Source organism: Benincasa hispida, chromosome 4 (genome assembly GCF_009727055.1).
Source record: "Benincasa hispida cultivar B227 chromosome 4, ASM972705v1, whole genome shotgun sequence".
NCBI lineage: Eukaryota > Viridiplantae > Streptophyta > Magnoliopsida > Cucurbitales > Cucurbitaceae > Benincasa > Benincasa hispida.
Genome location: NC_052352.1, coordinates 64596068 through 64608981, shown reverse-complemented (window position 1 = coordinate 64608981; position 12914 = coordinate 64596068).

Sequence of the window (12914 nt, the reverse complement as noted above, 5' to 3'; positions counted from 1 at the left end):
TTTGGGTGTTAGATTTGAATTTTTCAACCACCTTTCTTTTGTATGTTACTATTTTTAATACATACCATTATTCATTTAATTACCCCTTCTTTCCATTGGCTTTGAAATGGTCTTTCTCAATTGTACACCCCTAATGCCATTTCTTTTTAATACAAGACTCACACCTAGGGAAAATCTTCTTTCTCTTTGTACTCTAATCATCTTAGCTATAAGTTCCATTTTTTTCTCCATCAAATCTATTTTTTGAGCGAGTAATTTAAAAAAAGAGGGGGGAAAATCAATTTATACTGCACTCGATTAAAACTCTAAACTAAACTTTTGTAAGTAAATCAAATTATAATTTGATCCTCCTTTAGGGTTTCATTTTAAAAGTATCGAGACTTTTTTTTTTTACATGTATAGACTTCTTTAAACTTATGGATTCATAAAATATTAGAGAAAAATGTTGGAATCAAATGAATATTAGCAAATTTATATTAAGATGAGTGATTTTTAATCTTTATGTTTTCCTCTATGAAGATGTGTTTTAAAGTATGTGTTAGATGGTATCATATTAAATTTATCTTACTCATCAATTTAAGCTTTTGAGTTAATTGATGATTTAAGATAGTATCAAAGCAGGTTGGTTCAAGAGGTCCTATGTTCAAACCTTTGCTATGTTATTTCCTTCCTGAGATTTTCACTTGTTCGATCTTTTCATATTTCTTAAGGTTTTGAGTCACTTGATGATTTAAGAGTAAGGAGTATAAGAAAAGAATGAGAGAGGAGGTTTCATAATTGGAATATTTTCTTGCAAAACCTTCTAATCATGCATTGTAGGAGAGAAATATATATATATTGGTTAGTGATTATGAAGTTCAAATTTTGAATTGGAGGTAGCACCAAAAATTTCCACCTTCCCTCTCTTGGATAAATAATGAGAGAGATCAAGCTTTTTTGAACTTCATGTTGTCCAATAACTAGACAATATTTTCATGTATAATAATAATAATAATAACAATCATGTGTTTGATATAGTGGAAACCAAAATCAGAACTTTACAAAACCAAAAGAGGAAAAAGGATTTCAAGCTACTGTGTGTTTGTGTGGACAAGAGGAAACATTAATATCTAACCAGTAACCACTAGTGCTCTACACAAGTGATTGGTTAATTCAAACAAACCTAAAGTTGATAATATTAGAAAATAATATAGCTGTGTTCCATATATGTATTTAAAATAACTTTAAATAATTAAAAAAATTATTTTAAATTATACAACTTTTAAAAATATTTATAAATAATAACAAAATATCATAGTTTATCGCGCCAATCATGACATAATGTCATATAGCAGTTTATCTTGATCAATCGTAAATAAATAATGAAAATTTGCTATATCTATAAATATTTTAGTGGAATGATTTTTGAATAAATGTATTTGAAAGTTTAGAGAGCTTTCATGTTTCTTAACAAAATGAAAAAAAGAAGAGGGTTGAAATAGTTGAGAAAAGAGCCAAATGCATGAATAAATGAAATAAAGATGGAGAAAAGAGGTGGTTTCATGAACAAGTAGATACACAGTGAAGTTTTTTAGCATAGCAAAGATTTTGGTATCATTTTATATTTCATACCAAATTTAGCAAATGGTCCCCAATCTTCGAGATCTTTTCAATTGAGTTCTTAATTTTGTAAAATTTTCATTTTCATGTGGGGGTATTATTTTCACTTTTTTAGATTAAATTATACAAAATACCTTTGAATTTATGGGTTGAGTTTTTATAGTTAAGAATTTTGGAGTTGATTTCAATTATACTTCCAAACTTGAAAAAAATTCACTTTTAGTTTTGTTGTAAAAATTCAGATTAAATAAGATTTAAAAAGAAGTGATGTTAGGTTAGATGATGGATATATAAGTAAGTCGAGACCATCGTTGTGTTACGTTATTAAATTCGGAAAAGAAAAATAAAAAGTGAAAAAAATTTAGATGCGTTATTTATTTTCTTTCTTGAGACTCCTAGAGGAATTGGAAATTAGAAGGATTTTATTGTTTGTTTTCTTTTTTCAAAAATACAAAAATCAGTCTTAGACTGATAATTGTACTTACACTCCCAATTTTTCAATCATAAAAAGTTGGGTGCTCAAACTTCAAGTATTAAAATTAGATCATCAAACTTATAGTAGTAGTAAAAGATATTAAATCTCTAAGGGGCTCTTTGGGACACTGAGTTAAGATAGAATGTCTGGAGTTCATATGTATGTGGAGTTTATATATCTGTGGAGTTTATATGTCTGTGTTTGAGGTGTAGAGTTATTTAGTTTGAGTTCATATATCTGGGTGCAGAGTTTAGTTCATATGTTTTGGTATCTGATGCAGTTTTTTGAACTCTAAATAATATGCTTTTATGATTACTATTTTTGTTTTGAAACTTTTTTATTCAATAATTATACCTATCTTTATTTGAATAAAATATAGATTGCAGTTTTTTTTTCTTTATTTTTTAGAACTTTTCTTTCTTTCTTTCTTTTTTCGGCAATGAACAATAATTAACCCATTACATTTCTGGTAGAAATATGGTTAAATAAATGAGAAACTAAAACAAAATAAAAACTTTTTAGCCAATTTTTTTCCATGAATTTCATTATCATCTTCTCTTTTTCTTCTTCTTCCTATTGTTGCTCTATATTTTTACCATGCCATGTATCTTTTTTAATTAAAATTTCCTCATCATCGTAACAACTAATGAAATGTCATCACATTTTTTCAACAATTTCACTTGCACTTCCTCTAAATTTGGAGGATCTCTATTTTTCACTAATTCTTGTTGAAAAATGTTTCGGGAATTTTTTTTTTCATTTTATGGTTTTTTTTGTTATATATTACATACTTTTCAATTATATACATATTTTTCGTCTAAATATTCTTAACATTTGATATGTGAATTCATTACGTATAAATATTGTACTTAATGTAGACAAAATAATATTTTCTATATAATCAACAACCATACAATATACTTTAACAATCATCAGTCTTATAGCAGTCGGAAGTGGTTGTCGAAGTTGATTCTCGAATATGATTTTTGTTGGAGTTTCTAGTCGGAGGTCGTTGTCGGAGCCTGAAGTTGGTCACATAAAGGTGTATTGGAGTTGGTTGTTGAAGTTTTTCATCAGAGGTGGTTTTCGAATCCCTGAGTTGGTCGGACGAAAGTGATTGTCAAAATTGATTATCAAATATGATTTTCACTGGAGATTGTAGTCGGAAGTGACTGTCAGAGACCAAAGTTAGTCACATGAATGTGGTATTAGAGTTGGTTTCCAAATTTTTTTGTCGAAGTCTCGAGTTGGTCGTCGGAGTTGCTCGCTCAAAGGTGATTTTCATCGGAGTTTGTAGTCGGAAGTGGTTTTTCGGAGCTTATGAAGGTGGTTGTCGGAGTTGGTTGTCGAAGTTTGTTGTCTAAACCAATTGGTCGTCGCACTTGGTAGTGCAAAGGTGGTCATCGAAGTTGGGTCATGAAGTGAAGGATCTCGATTTACAAGATTCATGAGTGGAAGCAGATCGTCCAAATTCCATTTAGATTGAAAAACAAACATTTACAGCAAACATACAAATTATGCATTTTAACTAAAATTACAACATGCTTTTGAACAACAAAAGTGTTCAAGTAATTATACCTTTGAAGAACAATTCTTCGTGCAAATCCCTCGTGCTATCACGAACTCTTTGAACAGTCACGAACTCCTCAAACAAACAGCAATAGAACTCGAACCAAAAGTGATGAAGATACTACTACTTGGTATCCTTAGTATTCCCAAGGTGAGAACTCATGAATAATGGACTCTGACTATTTTGATTGGGAGGGAGTTTATGTATTTGGAGGAGGAAGACGATTGAGGAAGAACAACACTATCGCTTAGAGAATTCTTCAATCGTGTAGTCTCAAAGTCTATCGTATAGGCTCTGAAACAAATCATGTAATCTAGTCTCACAAGTCATGTAACTCTGTTGTGGAAAAATAAAATCATATTTTATTTATTCCATTTTGCCATAAAACATCAACTAACCTCCCCACTAAGGTGGTTAGAGAGAAAAGGGGGTTAATTATCCAAATAACTAATAATATAAATACATATGATAACCAACTTACCTTATGATATTTATAACTATAGTTTTAATATTGCATCATATACAATATAAACTATAGTTCATTTTCTCTATTTTATGGCATTTAATATAAATCATATTTATATTAAATTTAATAACTATAAATCTCATTCATAGAAAATATATTTGAATCATATTCCAATATTTATTTTTTCCGATTAAACTATAATGTATCAAATACATTATGTCAATTATATCATATATAATTTAATTAATTTAATTATATCATATATAATTTAATTAATTTAATTATATCATATATAATTAAATTCCCTCTTATTAATTTGAACAATTCAAATTAACCCAAAAACTGATTCTCAACTAAATCTTTTTGAGCTACCAAGGGGACTTTATGGACATGTAGCTTGAAGCTCCAACGGTACGTGAATAATTAATTAAACTCTTTAATTACATTATCCACCATCCGTTAATTGTCGGACACTCCACTAAACACTGATAGTTGCACTCTTTGCACACAAATATATTTTTGTGTCCATTTGATATAATCAATTAACAGTACGATGACCTTCGCAAATTGCTCGTAAGTACAGTTAGGCCAAATTACCATTTTGCCTCTATAGTTACCTCTAACTCCTTAAGTACCACTGATCCCTCTAATGAACAATAGATCATAGTGCTACTATAACTAAACCCCTCTCGGGCCAAAAGAGGGTGTGGCGCCACATTGTTCAAGACTCAATATCAGCCTTTAAGAGAGCAATTTATCTACTTATCCTTACTTCGGGGAAAGAGTAAATTCTATCTTGTGTAGCTGAGTTCCCAGCTCCCCAATCAGAAGAATCTCCAAAATGGTAAACATGTTGAGTCGGCGATCTAGCCACTCTCACTCATACAAATCAAAGGACTACCCTTATAGGCATGAGTTCACAACTCACTCAGGATTAAGGTCATGTTACCTATGGTCATCCCAGTGGAATGAAAATATCTATTATAAACGACGTTATATAATGAGACTAAGCATTTCGTGGTCCGCTCTTATACAAACCCGTTTGTACAGAATATCCTCGTTCGCATGTCTAATATATGAATGATCATGATCAAATCATTTGTAGCACTTTACAACATTTATAACATCTACAAAGCGGGTCATACTCGTAGTGTTACTAGGATAAGGTATCCAACCTTATCCATATACTACAGACCATTTAGGTTATTACTTAAACATGATCCAATTGTATGTATTCACATACATGTACGACGATAACCTTGGATGTTAGTTTATTGGTTTGTGGTTAATGCAACTAAAATATCATATATTTTATAGACAAAGTGAATAAAATATCAAATATTATTAATCACATACAAGTTTGTTCATACAATGTTTACAAACTATAAAACCCTACGAGATTTAGGGCATCAACCCTAACACGAAGATGGTTGTCGGAGGCCATAATTGGTTGTCGGAGTTGGTCACACGAAGTTTGTCGAAGCTCGGAGTTGGTTGTCGGAGCTGTCATCGGAGGTGGTTGTTAGAGTCCAGATTTCATCACCGAAATTGTCATTGGGTGTGGTTTTTGGAGCTCGAAGTTAGTTGTCAGAGTCTAGAGTTGGTCGTCAGAGTTTTCATCAGAGGTGGTTTTCGGAGTCGAAGTTAGTTCTCGGAGTGTGAACAATGGCCGATGGGTGGAGGCATTGAAAACATGGGAAAAAGGGAGAGTTGGGGTGAGTTGATAAAATATAAGAATTCAACTTCACCGACATTTAAAGTTGGTGGGCCAAATAATGAGTTGGTATATTATACCAACTCAACTCAACTCATGTTGGTGAGCCAAAGATCTCCTAAATGATAAAAATCTAACTTTCAAATTTATACAATTGTTACAAATTCTACAATTATATAAGTTTGAGAGTCCAATTTCAACACTTATATTAATTTGAAGGCTTAATTTTTACAATTAAGGGGATGTTCGGGGCAAGAAGTTAATTATTATAGTTATATGTTATTATAGTTGGGTTATAACAGTTTATGTTTGGGGGTAGATTACTTTAGTTTTGGATTATAATAGTATGTGTTTGATATGTAAACTATTTTAGTTTGAAAATGAAAGGGTAAACACTATAGCAAAGAATAAAAAAATATGAATGTGTAGCAAACAAGGTTTTAAAATAGTATTGATTGTAACTAATTGGGGACTACAAAATAGTATTTGTTGTAGCAAGAGGTGGTTATTATAGTTTTAGTATAGGTCTTTACCCCAAACACTACCTTAAGAATATTATTGCTACTACTTTCATACCTTAGAGGTTGTTTTTTACAATGTGGATTTTTTTTTAAAAAAATGAGATAGTGTAGTATAATATAATAGTAGATTTTTATAGTTTATAGTTATTATGACTATTATAATCAGTGAGTTACAATAGTTAAGGTGTGTTTAGGACAAAGATTATCCTAAAACTACAATAACCACCTCTTGCTACAACAAATACTATTTTGTATTTTCTAATTAGCTATAATTAATATTATTTTAAAACTCTCATTTGCTACAATTTTTACTATTTTATGTTCATATATATATATATTTACTATAGTGTTTACTATTTTCTTTTTAAACTAAAATAGTTTACACCTCAAACATATTCTATTATAACCCAGACTAAAACAATCTACATCTCAAACAAAAACTATTATAACCCAACTACAATAGTCTATGATTATAATAACCAACTCGTTGCCCCAAACACCATATAATGTTTAGGGTGCAGACTATTTTTATCTTAATTATAATAGTTTGTATTTTGAGTGTAAATTATTTTTGTTAGGTTAGAAAATAGTAAACAATGTAGCAAAGATAAATGATGAGTTTAAAACAATAAATATCATAGCAAAGAGATTTTGAAATCGTGTTTATTATATTTAATTATAAATTATAAATAGTTATACAATTATAATAATAACTCACTCTACCAACTTTCAAAATGCCCCCTTGTGTTTGATTTGTTTTGTCTCTATATTTTGTATAGAGAGCGACGGCTGCATTCGAATTTTGTGCTTATGTTTGGTTTTTGTTGGCGGGATTTTCCTTTTTCTTTTTCTTTTTTCTTTTTCCACTAAAAATTAAACCCTGCACGCTAGCCGACCAGTCATGGGCCCACCACCACCTTATAACCTATTGCATCTCTCACGCGCCCTCTTCTTTCCTTGCCTTAAACTCTCCACTCCCACAACGCTCAAAGGTACTCCAGTCTTGCGCGTGTGGTACACGCGCAGTTCGGTGCATGTGGTTGTTAGTTTGAATAAAATCCTTGATTTTGACCGGTCTTTGTATCATTTTTTATTTTAATTTAATAATCTGGGTTGTTGTAGCCACAACCATACGCACCTGTTCCCTGCTCCCCCATTTACTATTTTTTTCCACTCCTCATTTTCAAATTTTTTTTATATATATTAAATTTTATAAAATAATATATTTTTAGTCTCTAATTTTTCTTTTTTTTTTTTTATCCAAGATCATGTTTATATTATCTTTGGTGTTGTTTACTTCTGTTTTACATTCATACTAGTACATAGGATCCACTTCCAAATTTATAATTAAGAAAATGCAAACTGATTAATGAGCAGAGTGTGCTTAATCTAATTGGATCTAAAATTTACGTCGTATCAATATCGTTACAATTACAATTACCATTATTATTATTGTTCTAGAGGAAAAATTATGAATTTTTACACCTTTATTGTTTTCGTCACCGTTTGACTTTCAAAGATAACAATAATAGTAAAATTTATAATTCTATGCAAACGCGATCAAAATCAATCCAATTACATTTGTGATTTAGACTCATTACGATTGATCCACTGATGAAATTTTATCACGATTACACAACTTTCATTGCAATTTGGTAAATGTGACCTAATTTTCATTTGAATTCAACTCTTGAGTTTGGTTTCAAATTATTACTTAGGTTTCACAATTTTACCATTGAAATGTTGAGTTTTGTTTCAATTTTATCCTACATTTTAGGATTTACATATTAATCTCAATTTTTCACAAAATACTTCTTTTCAATATTTTTACATTAATTTCTGTTAATATATTTAAAGTAGTTATGAAGTGAAATTTTAAAATTAATTGTAATAATAATCAAAAGACAGTGAAACATAACTAATCTTGAATTTTTTTTAAAATTAATTTAGAGATATTAACACTATGTAATGAAAGTCGATGATAAACATGTAAATATTGAAATTCGAGAATGAAATTGAACAAAAACTTGAACCAAGAAGTAAAATGCTAAAATTTTGAAACCTAGACATCAAAAATGTTTTTTTTTTTTTTTCATAATGGTTAAATAAAGCATTGTATTTTATACTACTAATATGTTTGTTTCTCATGATTTTTTCCATTTCGTTTTTAGAGGGATTCAATTTTACACCTCTTCCAATTTAATGTTCACTTGAATTTCAATTAATTCTGACAGCAAAATTACTCAAAATAGATACATAAATAAATACGATAGTACAAACATTTTTCGTTTCAGTTAAGTTATTTAGTTTTGGGTCTTTATTGTTTTTATATATATATATATATATTTATTTGTAATATTTGAGGAGTAATGTGGCTTTGAATATGAACGTTTCTTTTTTTGGAGTGGACGTGTATTTGAGAATAGGATAATCGATATTAACAAATTGATAATTATAAGATTAAGATTGGTTGTTACTATTTGTCAACTGCCTACTTAAATTTGAAAATAAAATTTAAATGTTGATCTTTTTCTTTTAAGAAGCTACTAAAGTATCCATTAAATTGTTTATTATGGGGAACTTTATAGGGATGTGTGTGGGTACTGTATTTTTTTTTTAAAAAAAAGGAGTACAACAAAATTCAAATTTGGAAGAGGTCAATATAGCCTTCCAATCAAGTCAAATCAAATCATTCATTCGTTTTTTCTTTTTCTTTTTTTTTTTTTAAAAAAAAAAAATAATAATTACTAGGTTGAGTTGCAAGACTAGTTTCTAAAAAAATTCATATTTGTGTACAAGTTTTTAAAAATAAAATATTTGATATATTTTTGTAACGTTGTGTAAGATAAGAGAATCGAATTTAAAATTTACAAATTTTTGAACCTGTCTAATAAATTTCTTTTAATTTTTTATTTTATATCTAATAAATTCCTAAATTTTCAAATTTTTATCTAATAATTATATTTTAAAATTCATAAATTTATTAATGGAAAGAGTTGTAGGAGTAGAAATTTAGAATAACAAAGTTAAAATTTTCACTCTTTTTTTTGCCTAACAAACTTTTGGGTTACACAACTAAAAAACATAAATTTTAAGCTTGGAAAGTTCACAACTTCGTTATTTATCTCAAGTCAGATTCAACACAATAGGGTAAAGAGTAGAATTATGAAATTTAGAGTTAGTTAGCAATGAGACCCACAAACATCTTGGACAATTGGACCACATAAGGAGTAAGTTACCAACTCCAACTCTTTACGGACAAATTTTTAATCTCTAAAAAAAATGACATGTCAATTATCGTTGAGCTAAACTCGTTTTACTGTTGCCAAATATGGGATATTAAATGATATGAATGATTATGAGCATTACTTAGAAAAAAAATGGTTAAGAAAAAGAAGATTAAATAGATGTAAAATGGTGTATAAACATAATTTATTATTGTTTATTATTATTAATAGAGTAGGGTCGTTGTCGATGTCCTAGTTGAGTCAGTGTCCTTTTGGGCAGGTAAACCTGTCAGTCCCCACTCTCCAGACTTGCGTCTATTTCATTTCAAACTTTTTTATTATTATTTAATTTTTAATTTTTAATTTTGGCGGGAAATTTATCAAATCCACTGAATAGTCCTTTTGGGGTCCGCTACTTTATCCACAACCCGTCAACAAAAGAAGAAAAGGAACGGCGTATTGAAAAAAAATGTCACATCCGTTAAAAGAGACGGGAAGAATTGGATAGGCAGTTAAGAGTGGTGAAACTGTATTGGTGCCACGTCATAGATTCAGATTCTACATTGATACACCCATTAATAAGGCTGGGGATTCTCTGTTGAGAGGCACCGAATTTGTGTGCCTCTTTTGTGCCACCCACAGATTTTTTTTCTTTTCTTTTTCTTTTTCTTTTATAGGGGCCAACTCATTCTCCGCTGCCCTGTCCCACCTCTTTCTATATCTTTTTCTTTTTTCTATTTTTCTTTTAAATTACAAAATTATTAAATATATCCAAATATCTCTACACATATATATTAATATTTTATCATATTTATAATTTAAATTACTCACTTAACTATATTTCAATGTTTATCATAGGACAAATATCAATTTATACCCTTAACTTTTATAAGTGTATCCGTGATATAAATTGATATCAATCTTACTGCATCATTTTAATTATAAATATAACATAATATTATTGTCTATTAGTTATTTTGGTATATTTGTAAATATTATTAACGATTTTTTTATTTAAAATAATTATCCTTAAAATTGTCCTTAAAGTATAAATCCATTAAATTTTTTAATGGAAATTAGGATAAAAAGCAGGTCTAGTGGTGATTGGAGACAATATGGCAATATTTGGGTTCTAATTTCATTTTGGGTCCACAAGACGTAGCTTAGTGCATCAATTTTCGTTGGAAATTTTAATAAATTATTTTGTAATTTAACATGTTTTGGAAAATAAAAATTGAAAATGAACGTTGATGGATTACTAGATTAAAAAACGTTAAAAACTTCAAAGATGTATAGTGGAGCCTTCGAAGTAGTCATGGTGTGATCTGTGGTTGAACTTTATTGGATAGGCAGTATGCTTCGATGAAAAAGAGTTAGCTTAGATATGAGTTAGACGGATGGATGACTGTTTAAGGGGAGGCTCGGTGGTCTTTTCTTCGAGCAAAAGATGGTTGGGAATGTGACCAAAATTCCACATTGATTAGACAAGGGAATGATCATAGGTATATAAGTGAGGATGACTATCTCTATTGGTATGTGGTCTTTTGGATGACACTAAAAACAAAACCATGAGGGTTTATGCTCAACGTTGACAATATCATACCATTATGAAGATAATTTGAGGATCGTTGTCCCTATCATTTTGAAACTATTTGCAAAATTTAAGCTTTTTTTTTTTTTTTTTTTTTTGTCTTGGTTGGATTGCTCTTAAAAAAAAGACAACATCAAGGAGATGTACTATACTCACTCTTGTTGCGACTTTGTAATATCACCACTTTGCATTGGCTATCTTAAAGAGACAAGACGAACCAACCATAACCGTAGATGGTCTAAAAATTTGAAGAAAAAAAAATGAAAAGAAATGTTGACAAGGATTTATATATAAATGTATGCTTCATTTCAAATTTTAGATTAGAGTCACTATGTAAAAGAGAAAAATTATTTGTTTTTATTTATAATTTAGAAATAAAGGGCAGTTACTTTTAGTACGTCTGTATCTATGTTATATGCAATCTACCCCATTTAAGATTTTAATGATTTATGATCTATAATAATTTTTTAACTTGGTTTATTTATTCAGTGAAAATACGTAGAGTTTTTCTTTCTTTCATTTTCATTTTTGAAAAAAATGAATAATGGGAAGAAAATATGTTTGCGTCATATTTTAATTTTCATAATTTTGAAGTTTACGAAACTTCTCCTAAAATATCCCTTTAAAATTTGTTCAATTATGAAATGTGGAATATGAATTTAGCTCTTTATTGCTTTATTTTTTTAAAAAAATAGAATTGCCAGTGATCACTATATTAAATTTGGATATGATCGACCGTTTTTTTCTTTCAAGTTTTTTTGCCCAATTTGATGTGGTAGGAAAAGTTAAAACGGTATACACATTCTAAACAAAATTTGAAAAAACAAAAAATATTTATATCTAAATCATTATAAATATTTCTTTTAAAATTATTTTTGGTTGGTTGGACGCGACTCAATATATATATATATATATATATGAGAGAAATCATATCTAGTAAATTATTTAAGGTTCAAATATAATTTTGATATGCATACTTAGAAATTTATTAAATCATAATCTATGTACTTTCATACGTCTAAATTTTAGTTTCAATAGTTTTAGTTAATCTTAAATTTAATCCCTCGAAATTGATTAAATAATCATAATAATTTTCATGCAAAGAACCACAATATATGAATATATTTCAAATGTATAGTGTAACATGCAAATAAAAAATAAAAAGTAAAGAAAAATCTAATAAGTAATAGAGACTAAATTAAAGATTATACAGAGACTAAAATGAGACATTTGAAAATATAGGGACTAAAGTTAAACAAATTATAAAGTATAGAAATAAAAAATGATATTTTAACCATAAATTAAAGAGTGGCCACAAATATCTTCTTTCCATATGCTATAATTGAGCTCTTAATTGGAATGTTGATTAATGAGAAAATTTGAAAGAAATGATAATGAATGAAAGGTAATTGTAATTGGTACAACAAATAGAATATGATAATGATTATGTCAGTGGTTTTGATTAGTGAGTGACATGAAGTTTTGATGCTTAAAGCCGAAACCCGAGACTGAGATTGAGAACACAAAAAACACTACTTTGTCTCCCTAAATCTCTTTACCTAACTAATATGTTCTATTCATTTTACACTTCAAATCAAAATTCTTTTTCGTTTGATGCTCAATTTTTGTTACATAAATAGCTCAAATCATCTTATTTGTTCCAACGACACACTTCAAACACGATTTGATGTTTAAAGTTCGATAATGTATTAAAGTTTTGATCAATATATATTATATATATATATATAATA